The sequence below is a fragment of the Tyto alba genome, unplaced genomic scaffold (genome assembly GCF_018691265.1).
Source record: "Tyto alba isolate M040663 unplaced genomic scaffold, T.alba_DEE_v4.0 Super-Scaffold_45, whole genome shotgun sequence".
NCBI classification, from domain to species: domain Eukaryota; kingdom Metazoa; phylum Chordata; class Aves; order Strigiformes; family Tytonidae; genus Tyto; species Tyto alba.
The window spans coordinates 14,759,838-14,772,582 of NW_024881321.1; positions in this window are offsets into that span (position 1 = coordinate 14,759,838).

The following is a 12,745-nucleotide window of genomic DNA, read 5'->3' on the forward strand; positions in this document are numbered from 1 at the left end:
CAGCAGCTAAAAGCCCCGCAGCCACTCACCCACCCTCCCCCCACTTGGGAATGGGGAGGGAATCAGAGGGACAAAGGGAGACTCGCGGGTTGAGATAAAAACAGTTTAATAACAGTAACAGAACAATACGCTGACAGCAGTATCAGCAGGTAATGTACAATACAGCTGCTCACCACCCACCATCCAACACCCACCTGCTCCCAGCCAGCAATCCCCAACACAAAGCCACCACAGAAACACTCCCAGAAGTGAGAGCCCCTCCCAGCCCACTCCTGCCTTTATATAGTGAGCACAATGTCACATGACATGGGATATCGGCCAATCCGGGCCCAGCCCTCCAGCTGTGCTCCCCCCGCCCCCGCACACAGGTGAGGGCACTGGGCCCTGGGGAGCCCCTGGGGTCTCAGGGTGCTGCAGCTCCTCCCGCTGCCAGACCAACAGGAACTCTAGTCCAGCCCCAACCAGGACAATTCCATTATGATAGCAAAACTTTAGAAATGTAGATATATATCAGAACAAAAATAGAATATATATTCAATGTAAATCCAAGGTCTTTTCAAACATAACTCATACTGGTTTATGATTTTCTGTTTATTATTATGACACTAAAAATATTTAGGTGAGACGATGATATCTGTAAGTGAATGCACATCTTTAGGATTGATTTTGAAAAATAGAAGCCCAAACAACACTGTTGTCTAGTTCAGAACATATAACTGTAAAAACACTTAGTGACTTTAAAGCAAATTTATATTTGCAGATTCTGGTAAAAGCCTAACTTTGAAAATATAAAACATGATTAAAATAACCATCTTTATGGAATAATTCAGTTATTACGTCTCATGTATTCCATAAAAAATATTCTATCACTAATATCAAGGTGGACACAGTTCTTATTTAAATTTTTGCTTGTCTGTCAATGATTTTAGATTATTTTAAAAGAAACAATTGTATTTTTAATGTCTCCTTTTTATACTCTGATAAGACTTCTCAAATTTTTATTTTGTGATAGTACAGCAAACTGTAAAAGAAGGAGTAAAATTCTTTCTTATGAAATACAAACAGCTGTGTAAAACATTCCAGGAAACATGATTAATTTATAGATGAAATTACTACACTAAACTAAAATACACACATACGTAAAAACACCATATTTGAACATGTTCTATCTTTACAGATAGATGTTATAACAACAGCTGATTTTATAGTAACGTGTCTAACAGAAGAAAGGTGAAATTGATTGGTTCTATTTAGGAAAGAGAAAAAAAAATAGCCATATCAAATAGGCTTAACAAAGAAATAAATTGATACACTACCACAAAGGTAGAGGCATATGTGAGGGAGAGTTTCAAACTCTAAACTACCCATGTTCCTAAGATTCAGCTTCCTCAAACACTTCATAAATGCTTCTGAAGAAAGTACCTATAAATCAGCAGAAAAACATGTAGGTTTCCTGTTTTCCCACTGATCAAAGCTCAGTAGAGAAGAATAAATAGGTAACCCCCTGTGTTTCATAAAATCTTCCTCATTTACTAACATACTGAGATATTAATTACCTCCAGAAGGGCTGAAAAAAATCTCTTCAACTACAGTCAGTCTTCCCAAAATGATCTCAGTTTCCAGAGGGACCATTTCATAAACCTTAGCAGAAAGGAAAGATTTTTTTTTTTTTTTTTTTCTTTTATTTCCCTGAGCCACATGATATTATGCAGTAATCAAGTTATCCTCTGGCAGACACACAGGAACTGATTTATCTCTTTAAAGCTAATACTACCAGAGACACCTGAGGCTATTCAAAACATATTCCTGCTGTTAGTAGGTATGACATGGGGGCTACAAAAGATTCACACTGTCTGTCTAGCAACAATTAGAAGCAAAACTGGATACCTGAGGGTATATAAGATATCTCTGTGATTACATTCAAAAACGGTGAATCAGGATATCTTTGCAATGAGTTAACCAATTTCATTACCAAGATGCAAATATTCAGTTTCTGAATGAAGAGCAGCTGACTCCAGGCAAAACTGCAATGATTTCTGACAGGCAGAAGAAAAAGAAATTGAAAAAACTCTGTGGAGTACTGGGTCAGTACTTTCTATTTGCAGTGTATGATTTTTATTTTATAGGTTTATATTTATATTTTATAGTGTGACTGGATAGTAGTAAGGAATCATTCTCTGTTTTAGAAAGGCTAAATCCTGACCTTGAGATAAGTCATTTGTAACCTTTAGAGTAAGATTAATGTAGTTATCTGTCTGTAGGCCAAATTTTTTTATTTATGTTCAAATCAAAATTTGTTCAACCTATCCTTTCAGCTTCTGTGCTCTTTTGGGACAATGAAAACTACAGGAAGATCAGTTGAGGCTTTGAGGGGAAAAAAAAAAAAAAAAAAAAGAAAAAATTCTTTGTCTGGGTTTTGTTGTTTTTGGTTTTTGGCTTGTGTTTGGTTTGTTTTTTTTGTTGTTTTTTTTTTTTTTTTGAGGGAGTGGTGCCACTAAAACCATCCTGAAACAGTTTTTAACTACATTCTTTCCACATGGCTTGCATATTCTGATATCTTTAGAAAATATTATGAATATGACAGCATTGCAAACTTCTGGGAAATAAAAGTTGAGTCAGTATGACAGTGAATATCTGATATGCACAGATCCCAGGAGGAAAAGCAATCATGAAAGAGAGAGAATGATGTTGTAGGACAGGTAGTTAGGTAAACCAAGAAGGGAGAAGAGCAGTAGGTTGTTTAGTGGTGTTTTCTTTTCACAAAAGCTGGGTTTATTTCTAGCATGACAAACAGTAAACGTCTAGGAAGCAAACACTTCCCCCATAACAGTGAGAAATCCTTTCATCAAGTAAAGAAATTCTACCATGCATTAAAAATGTATGTGTCTATCTACAGCATACCTCTCTTATTTCCAAAATATAGAGGGCCAGAGACTTTCTGCTATGTGCTGGAGAGTTCTTTTTTACTAGTAATTTATCAGAAGTCATTATGTTCAAATGTTATGTTCACACAGAGTAAAACAAAACTACACAGTTCAAAGCTGACTATACATTCTGAACACAACCTCTTTCCTCTTTATCTTTTCACTGATTTCCCAGGCAAAGTCCTGGCTCTGTTCAATGAACTTTCCTGCCAGTTTTTGAATCTCACATAGCCTGCCAGGTCTTTCCTAACACACATCTGCTGCTCTACTGATTTCCCTCAGTGACCTGCTGGGCTATCAGATGCTGGTTCAAGTTACTGTTCCTGCCAACACAGGACATGCTGAGACCCTGTCTGGCTGCTGGGTTAGCCCTGACTGTGGTGATCTACCACTGCTGCTTCTGCCTGGTTTCCATTAAGTGGCCTGCATTTCCTGCTGCATCCCTTCTTTTGTTTCAAAAAGACACAGAAAACTTCTGAGCATAGCTGTGCAAGGAGTTTATTTAAAGAGCGAGGCACCTTTTTTTGTCATGTTATATTAATTCTTATCTACCTTTCTATAAGTCTCCTCTGCATTTGGTTCTTGATATTGACTATGCACTGCCACTATCTCCTGATCTGAATTGAAGTAACAATGTGTTTGGATTTTCACTAGAGTTTAGCACTGCTAGGCTAATGTAGCTAAAAACGAACTGGCTGAACACTATTCTGGCATATGCATTAATCACAAAACTACTTGCAAAAAGTTCCTTGTTACAATTTGGTGCTGAAGATTCCCAAAACTACTGTTACCTTTTCTATTTATTAAAACCAGAAAAGTTTCCAGAGGCTGAGAGATCAAGCAGCTATCTATCTTCAAAGTAACGTCACTGTTCACCAACAAACAGCTCACCCCTCTGAACAGTTAAAATGTTGAACTGACAAAGTTACAGCTTGGTATACATAGCAGTAATGTACTTTGCCACTAACTTCTATATTCAGTAGAAATAAATGACATTTTCCTGGACCTTATGCAACACCAAATATTTTTTTTTTAATGAGTCAGATGCTCAGTTAGTGGTTGTCCAAGTCACATATGACAACATGAGAGGGCTGAATAAACAATTTTTTGAAAAAATATCTGTAGGGTAAGTATTTGTAAAATAATATTTGTACAAAATTCTATTCAGGAAATTGGTGCTAAAGAAAACAATAAGGAATAACATATATATATATATATATTCACACTTCAATTCTGTGGGTACATATATACACATATATTTATTTATTTTAAGAAGTAATTTCCTCAGAAGTTAACCATTTTTTTTATAATGTAGAGGTTCATAGAGTATGCAGGTTACACAGCATATAACCCAGTGACAGATCACAGTATATATTACTTGCCAAAACTGTTGGTCCAAGGAGTTAAACAAATTCATTTTTAATTATAAAAAGCTGCATGGCCACATTTCTCAGCATAAATACAATTCAGTCTAAATAATACACCTGTTGCTCTTACTGTGTGGTTTAGCTAGGTTTATTACTTCTCAAGTGCTAGCAATATATTTTATGCAGTAAAGATAGAAGAAGAATATGCCCTAAGATTCTATTGCAAATTAGATTTAGTGCTGTCCTAAGGCCTTAAAATTTCTTTTTTCCTTCCAGGAGGGGAATCTTTTTTAACAGAATTCTGTGAAAAATCCCTGCTGGACATGTGGATCATATGACTACAGGAATTGGAATTGTCAACAACATGCATTTTAAAAATACATTTTAAATTCTCTGTGTTTCTGTAATGGTTTTAAGCCTTCAAGGTTTGCATTTTCAAAGGTTTACTTCTTCTAGCCTAAACACTAGAAATCTTTTTTCATGATAGTAGAGATTCTTCTATAGCTAAATCATTTTAGAAGCTAGGAATCAAGGAGGACATAAACGTATATGTGTTTATGATTTTGTATTAAATATTTATATAGATATTATACATATGTGTGTATATATTTATTCTAAATATCATGGGAATATAGACCCACAGGCTATGTCTATTAATACGACCCTCTCTTCCTTAGTGATAAATTGCTCATCACCACCACTACCACCATCACCTTGGAAATACCTTTGTTCCATAAGAAAAATATGTTTTCTTCAAAATCAATATAAATAATTGTAATGACAAACTGTGAACTTTAAAATTTGACAGAGAAGAATATTGATTTGTTTATGAAATTTTCACTTTGATTTCCAACAGTTTTGTAGTGTTCTAGGTTTACAATTTCCCCACATCATAAAATGTACACAAATGCAAAAAATCTACAAAAAAATACTATGTCTTTGTCCTGAATGTTTGTAATCATGATACTAATCATGACTGCTATTTGAGCCTATTTGCTCTCTGAGCTCAGCCAGAACAATCCTGTTCCTGAACTATATCTATCAGCTTGTTCTGTGTTTTGGCAGAAAGGAAACTGTTTTAAGGGAAGAATCCATTATTATTCAGAAAGAAAACAGAAGACTGGAGTTTCATTACCTCCTTCATTACACAACAAGTCATACTTTTTTTTTTTTTTTTCTTTATTTCTCTTCTGGGGAGTAAATATTTCGTTATCAGCTTTATTAGTTTGGAAGAGTAGAAATTATTTCAGGAATGCAAGTTTTTTTTCACTCCAGCTATAGTATTTGAACAAATAAAAATTAATACTCAGAAACTTTTGTTTCTCTACATTCTTTGATCATCACAGATACATCCTGATGCCGTTAGATCATTGTCGTGTTTTCAGCCTGGTTGGCAGGCAAACAGCACGCAGCCACTCTATCTCCCTTCTCTTCTGTCAATAAAAAGGGACAGAGAGCCAGGCCTGGGGTTAGAGGTAGGACTGGGATGGGAAAATCACCCTTTATAGTCATGAGCAAAAGGCAGACTAATTAGGGAAAGAAAAAAAAAAGAACATACATTTATTACAGACAGAAACAACACTTAACAGAGTAGGACAGTGAAAAGCATTGCCACATCTTGAGAACACCTTCCCCCCACCCCTCTCTTCTTCCCCGGCTCAGCTCTGCTCCCTATATCTCTACCTCCTCCCCCAGCGGCACAGGGTCAGGGAATGGTGGGTGCAGTCAGTGCTGCCTCTTCTTCCATCTTCAGTGAGGGGAGATTCTGGAACTTGTTCCCTCTGCTCCACTGTGATCCCCCTCTCACAGGAGACAGTCCTCCACAAACTTTCTCCAACATGAGTCCCTCCCACAGGCCACAGAGTTTCCTTACGCTGCTCTGGCATGGGACACCAACTTTCTCCAACTGGAGTCCCTCCCACAACTGCAGCCCTTCACAAGCTGCTACCAGCATGGGACACCCCTACATGATGCAATCCTCCCAGTGCTGAACTACAACAGCGGAGCTACCTTTTTCCACAAGACCTCGGCCTTCTTTGTGAACAGCACCTTGATCATCCTTGCAAAAAACACAGGCCATAAATCAGTGTCTGCTCCACTGAAGATCTTCATGGGTAGCAGGGGGGCCACCCTGCCATCTCACCAGAGGATACAGGGGGATCTCTGCTCTGGCACACCTCCCCCCCTCCTTTCTTTCTCCCTTCCTCCACTGACCTTGGTGTTCATGCAGCTGCAGCAACTCCTCCTCACAATTCCAACTCCTCCTCACCACGTCCCTTCTTAAATATGTTATCGCAGAGGATATCTTAGTTTGGGCTGAAATAGAGTTAATATTCCTTTTCAGGGACTAGATGAGTGCTGTGTTTTGGATTTAGCTTTGGGTTTGGTATGGGAAAAATGCTCATAGCACACTGATGTTTTCAGCTGCTACTGAGACTTCAAGGACTCTCCGACTCTCCATGTCCTGCCCGTGCGCAAGGGCACAGGGAGCAGGGAGGGAGCACGGCCACAGCACCTGACCCTAACTGGCCAGTGAAATATTCCATATCATGGATCGTCATGCTCACTATATAAAGAAGGGGTGGTTGGGAAGGAGCTCTCTCACTTCCGGGATTGCGATTGTGGGATCTTGGTATCTCGGGGTCGCTGGCCAGGAACGGGCTGGATATTGGTTAGCGGGTGGTGAGCAATTACGCTGTACATTGCCTGTTTATATATTTCTTTTTTGTTTTCCCCCCATCATCGTTATTGTTTTCGTTTTATTGCCATTATTAAACTGTTCTTATCTCAGCCTGCGAGTCTCCCTTCACCCCTCTAATCCCCTCCCCCATTCCCAGGTGGGGAGGGGGAAGGGAGGGTAATTAACTGCGGTGGTTGTTTGCTGATCAGGCCCAAACCACAACAGAGGAGCAGCTGATTGGCTCAGTTTTGGTGCAGAGGTGGAGCTGACTTGGAGCTGAGGGAGCTTCGAGAAGCTTCTCACAGGGGGCCGCCCCTATCATCCCCTCCCCTGCTACCAAAAAACCCCACCACTCACTCAAACCCAGGACAATCATGAAAACTAAAACACTTCAAACTTCCTGTATGTAAGTAGCCACCTTCTTTACATTAGAATATACTTTACTCAATATGTAAATCAAAAGTAAAAGATTTTATTTTCCGTGACTTATGTTAATAATTAACAGAAAACAAAGTATATCTGTGTGCATATATATATACATACACATCTTGGTATATCACAGGTTCCTATAGAGTTTTGGAATCTTGATCCAAACTTGTGGTTTCTGAAAAAGAATTGACTTCAGGATCTGAAATCATATTATTTTGACTAATGTTGTATATAGTATGCAGACTGTCAGATGGTGTCTTCCATAATTGATTGCCCTTACAAAATTTCTTCCAAAGTAGGTTACAGTACCTGATATGCAATAAATTATAATGAAGTAACGTTTGTTACTGAATTCATAATCGTTGGTGTGTAGCTTTACAACAAGATGCCAAAGGGTCATTTACTTGGGGCCCAACATGGTTGATAAAAATCTCCTTATCAAAATTTATGGTTTTGACTTATGGATTAAAATTGCACATTATGTAGAAAATAAATTAAACCAAATATCTAGTAATGCTTGATTGTTCTTTAATTTTAAAGGTAAATATAAATTATATTTTCACTGACGGACTAAACTAAGCTGTGATGTAAATGTTAAATTCAATAAAGGAGAAAAAGGCATTCCAAAGTGAAACTGTAAAAAGGTATTTATTCACTGATATTCATTTGGGATGGACTTATAAAATTTGTAGGCAGAAGTAACAACCAGAGCTTACAGTCATACGTCAGTTATTATTTTGTCAGTAAAATATGTTCTTCAGATTTTGTGTTTGTACACACAGCCTCCTGTTTTGCTTGAAACATCCTTTATTAAATGAAGCTCATAAAATTAAGTGAAATATTTCAGATTTTATATTTCTTCTGTTAAAGACACTGCATTTAGCCTGTTAGGGAAAAAAATAATTTTCATTAGCTCTAATTTGTATAAAGTTTTCCTATTTTATGTTAGAAAAAGTGTAAATCCACGGAAGGTGACAAAATTTTCATCAGGAAAGAATATTTTTCATCCAGATTTATAGTTCTGAAGCCTAATCTTCTTTAAATTCTTCTTGATGTATAACTCTATTTCAGCCAATACTGCAGTATCACTGTAAAAGTATTAAGGCTCAAGACTCACCACCACCTTTTGTGGTATAAATTTTGCTGATGTGCTACCCATTCCTTCTGAGATGAATCTATAAACAAAAAGATATTTCAATGCTGAAAACCAAGATGATGAAAGAAAAAGTGCTGATGTTCTTCTCCTCTTTTAGTAAAAGATAGGATTCTCTGCCATATGAAACTCCAAATGCTTGAGACACCACAAGCTTATGCAATTAACATCTTACTGTGATTCAAGACTGAAGGGCAGCCAACATCTGTAGTCTCTTTCTTTGACATGGCCATAGGTCCACAGGGATTTCGCAAGAGCATCCCAGTCTAGATGGAGGCAGTGCTGACAACTGGCGTTGAGAAACACACATATACGAAAACATTTAATGAGGTCAAACATGTACTAGCCACAAAAAACAACACGGCAGTTACAGGAATTTCCACAGGGAAAGTACAGGAACAATGACATTTTATGTTAGTTATAAAATTAACGTGTATTTTGTTATCCAACAGCACTTTAAATGATATACATTTTCTGTAGATCTAGCTGCAGCTCCCACATTCATGTTTATCAGTCCCTTTCGTAAAAAGCTGTGAAATTTTCTATAATGACTCACTTTGACATTTTCACAGATCCTGTGACATTCACTGAAGAAGAGATTTAAAATGAAGTGCAGCCATTTGTATCAGAAAAGTTAACTTAGGTTCAACTGAGATGCAAGCTTTTACACATGTATACAGAGCAAAGCTCCATGTACACACACATGTTCTCTCAGTCTCTCATCTTCCTTTTATGACTGTTGAATTCCTCAGTGTCCTGGTTTGGGCTGGAATAGAGTTAATGTTCTTTTTTTTTCATAACTAGAATAGTGCTATGTTTTAGATTCGGCATTGGGTTTGGTATGAGAGGAATGCTGATAGCACACTGATGTTTTCAGCTGCTACTGAGATTTCAAGGACTCTCTGACTCCCCATGCCCTGCCCATGTACAAGCGCACAAGAAGCTGGGAGGAAGCACGGCCAGAGAGCCAGACCCAAATTGGCCAGTGAAATATTCCATATCATGTAACGTCATGCTCACTATACAGAGGAGGGGTGGTCAGGAAGGGGGGCTCTCTTGCTTCCCGGATTGCGATTATGGGATCTTGGTATTTTGGGCTTGCTAGCAGGGAACAGGCAGGGTATCGGTCAGTGGGTGGTGAGCAGTTCCATTGTGCATTGCCTGTTTATATTTTCTATTGCTGTAATTGTTTTAATTTTATTACCATTATTAAACTGTTTCTATCTCACCCTACGAGTCTCCCTTTACCCCTCTAATTCCCTCCCCCATTCCCAGGTTGAGGGGGAGGGTGGGTGAGCAGCTGCGGGTTGGTTGGCTGCCAATCAGGCTCAAATCACAACACTCAGGGAAGTTTGTTACACAAACAGTAACATGGAGGTTTAGTTAGGGAACATAAAGTCTCTGATTCAGTTCAAAGATACAATCTGGCTAACCAGGGATAGAATAGGGAGACCCATCACATAGCTGACTTATGCCTTGATGTATGTAAGAACTTAATCGAACCTGAACAGACCACATGCTTAAGAAATAATTAAATGGGTAAAACACAATAAAAAGTGTAATCCACAACAACTAGTTCTAGGCCATTAATGCTCCCGGCCACTCTGACACATGTATTGTATATGAGCAGATTTTAGTTTCTCAGAGCTGACTCCAAAGAGCTGGGATACAACAACAAAAGGAAATATAATGGCAAACTTGCTTTATACATGTATTTTTCAGTATATTGCTCAGTCTCAAGACCTCCAAAAAGGCTGAATCCCAGGCCTTTATATTGTCTGTGAACACTGCAGGCAATGGGCAGTGTGTTCCTTTCCTTGACTGTCTTTCAAGGAGCACTGAGCATGGTGCTGAAGTTTAGTGAGGCACTAACTCTAAGCCTCCCAAATGGTAGAGTACCATCTTCTTACTGGTTAATTTCCAATGATTCAACCAGTTAAAGCATATTAGTAGACTTTGCTGCTATCTGTTATTGTTTTTACCTCATCTATTCGTTTCAATAAGAATTCTGGCAATGTTACTTTCCTTCCTCATTTACTTCTTTACTTTTTTGTAATGTGTCTCATCTTACTACTCGGTGGATAACAAATTGGTTGGATTGCTGGATGGATTCCAGAAAAAAATCTTAGAGATATTTTGAATATAGAAAATTTCTGAAATTGCTGTCACACTGTGATGCAGAGAGATGCACACAAATATTGGATACAACTAAATATAACAACCTGTCATTAAAGCACTTAATGTAAGGTTTTTTCTTCATTTAGCCAGTGGACTGAAAATCAACTATTCTGAGATGTATCTAATATAGATGAGATGACTGAAGATTCAAGTTCGCTATTAACTACAGAAAGATCTAAGAACAGAAGACATTTAACTTTCAACTGGTTAAGCTAAAATGAAATGAACCCATCATTTTCCATTTAACAGAGTAATAATGTAAAAATCTTCTTGCTGATTTTCTTCACAAAACATTCAGTATTTGTGCTCAGGCAACAGGTGTTTCCTCATCAATGCCCCATTGAAAATCTATTCACTGCTTTGTGTCTCTTTTTCTGTCTTCTACTTTCCATAAAATCTGGGATGCTTCACTGGCTTGTTTTAATGTGTTTTGAGATATAACAAAAGTGCTAGGTATGAGCCAGGTATTCTTACAATGTATGGTTTGACTAGTTTTTTCATTCAGGTGCTAAGTAATTATGGTTACTGAATATCATTGTAACACATGCAGTTGTACTCAAGAATAATAAAAATACTCTCTTTTTTATTATTATTATTATTATTCCAACATGTACAGCAGTCTCTCTTATTTTAACAAAAACGAATTTTCCAACTCACTAATTCAAACTCAGATGAAATTGAATCCCCCTTCACAGTGCATACTGTGAGAGAATAAATAATGTATATAAGCAATTTGATTCCAAATGCTCTGAGGACATGAACAGGAGGAGTTTGCAGTTAAAAATACCTCCTTCAAAGGTAATGTGAATAGGTAATAATAAGATTAAGGATTAAGTTTTACAAGGTTAAATATTACAATTATATGATTTATTATAGATATTTCTTTCTACTTCAGACTATTCTGTCATTACAAACGAGGTCCCAGATTTGGTTTATTTTTTGTTGCCATCTTATTTTCTTTCTTGGATCAGTAGCATTTTTTCAGTGATTGTCTTGTATATAATAATGATATCAGTGTTCCGATACTCAATTCCCAAGTCTTGTATTTTTTCTCCAGATAAAATTATGTATATTATGGGGAAAAGATAAATATTTAAGAAGTATCTAAATCTGATGTGTCTGAAGAAAAAAAAGAATAGGGTGAAGTCCAAGATAATGAAAAGCAGATTGCAATTAATATGAATTGCTTTTAATTTCAAAGTGAAAAGCTTCAAAATATTATCAGAGTGTGTTTGTTTGTATGTTTCATTTTTTAGATCTGAAGTTGGGTATTTAGAAATGTTTTGGACGTCCTTCTAAATGTAAACCAGAGTAATAAATATCGGAATACTACTGTACAGAACCATGCAACCAGCAATACTATGAATCATAGTATCGTAGAATCATAGAATGATTAGTGTTGGAAGGGAACTTCTTCTTTACATCTAATCTAAATCTACCCTCTTTCAGTTTAAAACCATTACCCTTCATTCTATCACTACATTCCCTGATAAAGAGTCCCTCCCTATCTTTCCTGTAGGCCCCTGTTAGGTACTGGAAGGCTGCTATGAGATCGTCCTGGAGCCTTCTCTTCTTTAGGCTGAACAACCCCAAGTCTCACAGTCTGTGTTCACAGAAGAGCTGCTCCATCCCCCTGATCATCCTCATGTCCCACCTCTGGACACACTCAAGGATGTCTATGTCCTTCTTATACTGAGGGCCCCAGAGCTGGACACAGTACTCCAGGTGGAGTCTCATGAGAGCAGAGTAGAAGAGAAGATTCACTTCCCTCAACCTGCTAGACACATTTCTCTTGACACAGCCCAGGACACGGTTGGATTTCTGGGCTGTCAGTACACATTGCTGGCTCTCAGTTTTCCATTCACCTACACTCCCAAGTCCTTCTCCACAGGGCTGCTCTCAAGCCACTCATCGCCCGGCTTCTATTTGTGCTTGGCATTGATTTGACCCATGTGCAGGACCTTGCACTTGGATTTGTTGAACTTCATGAAGTTCACATAGGTCCACCACTCAA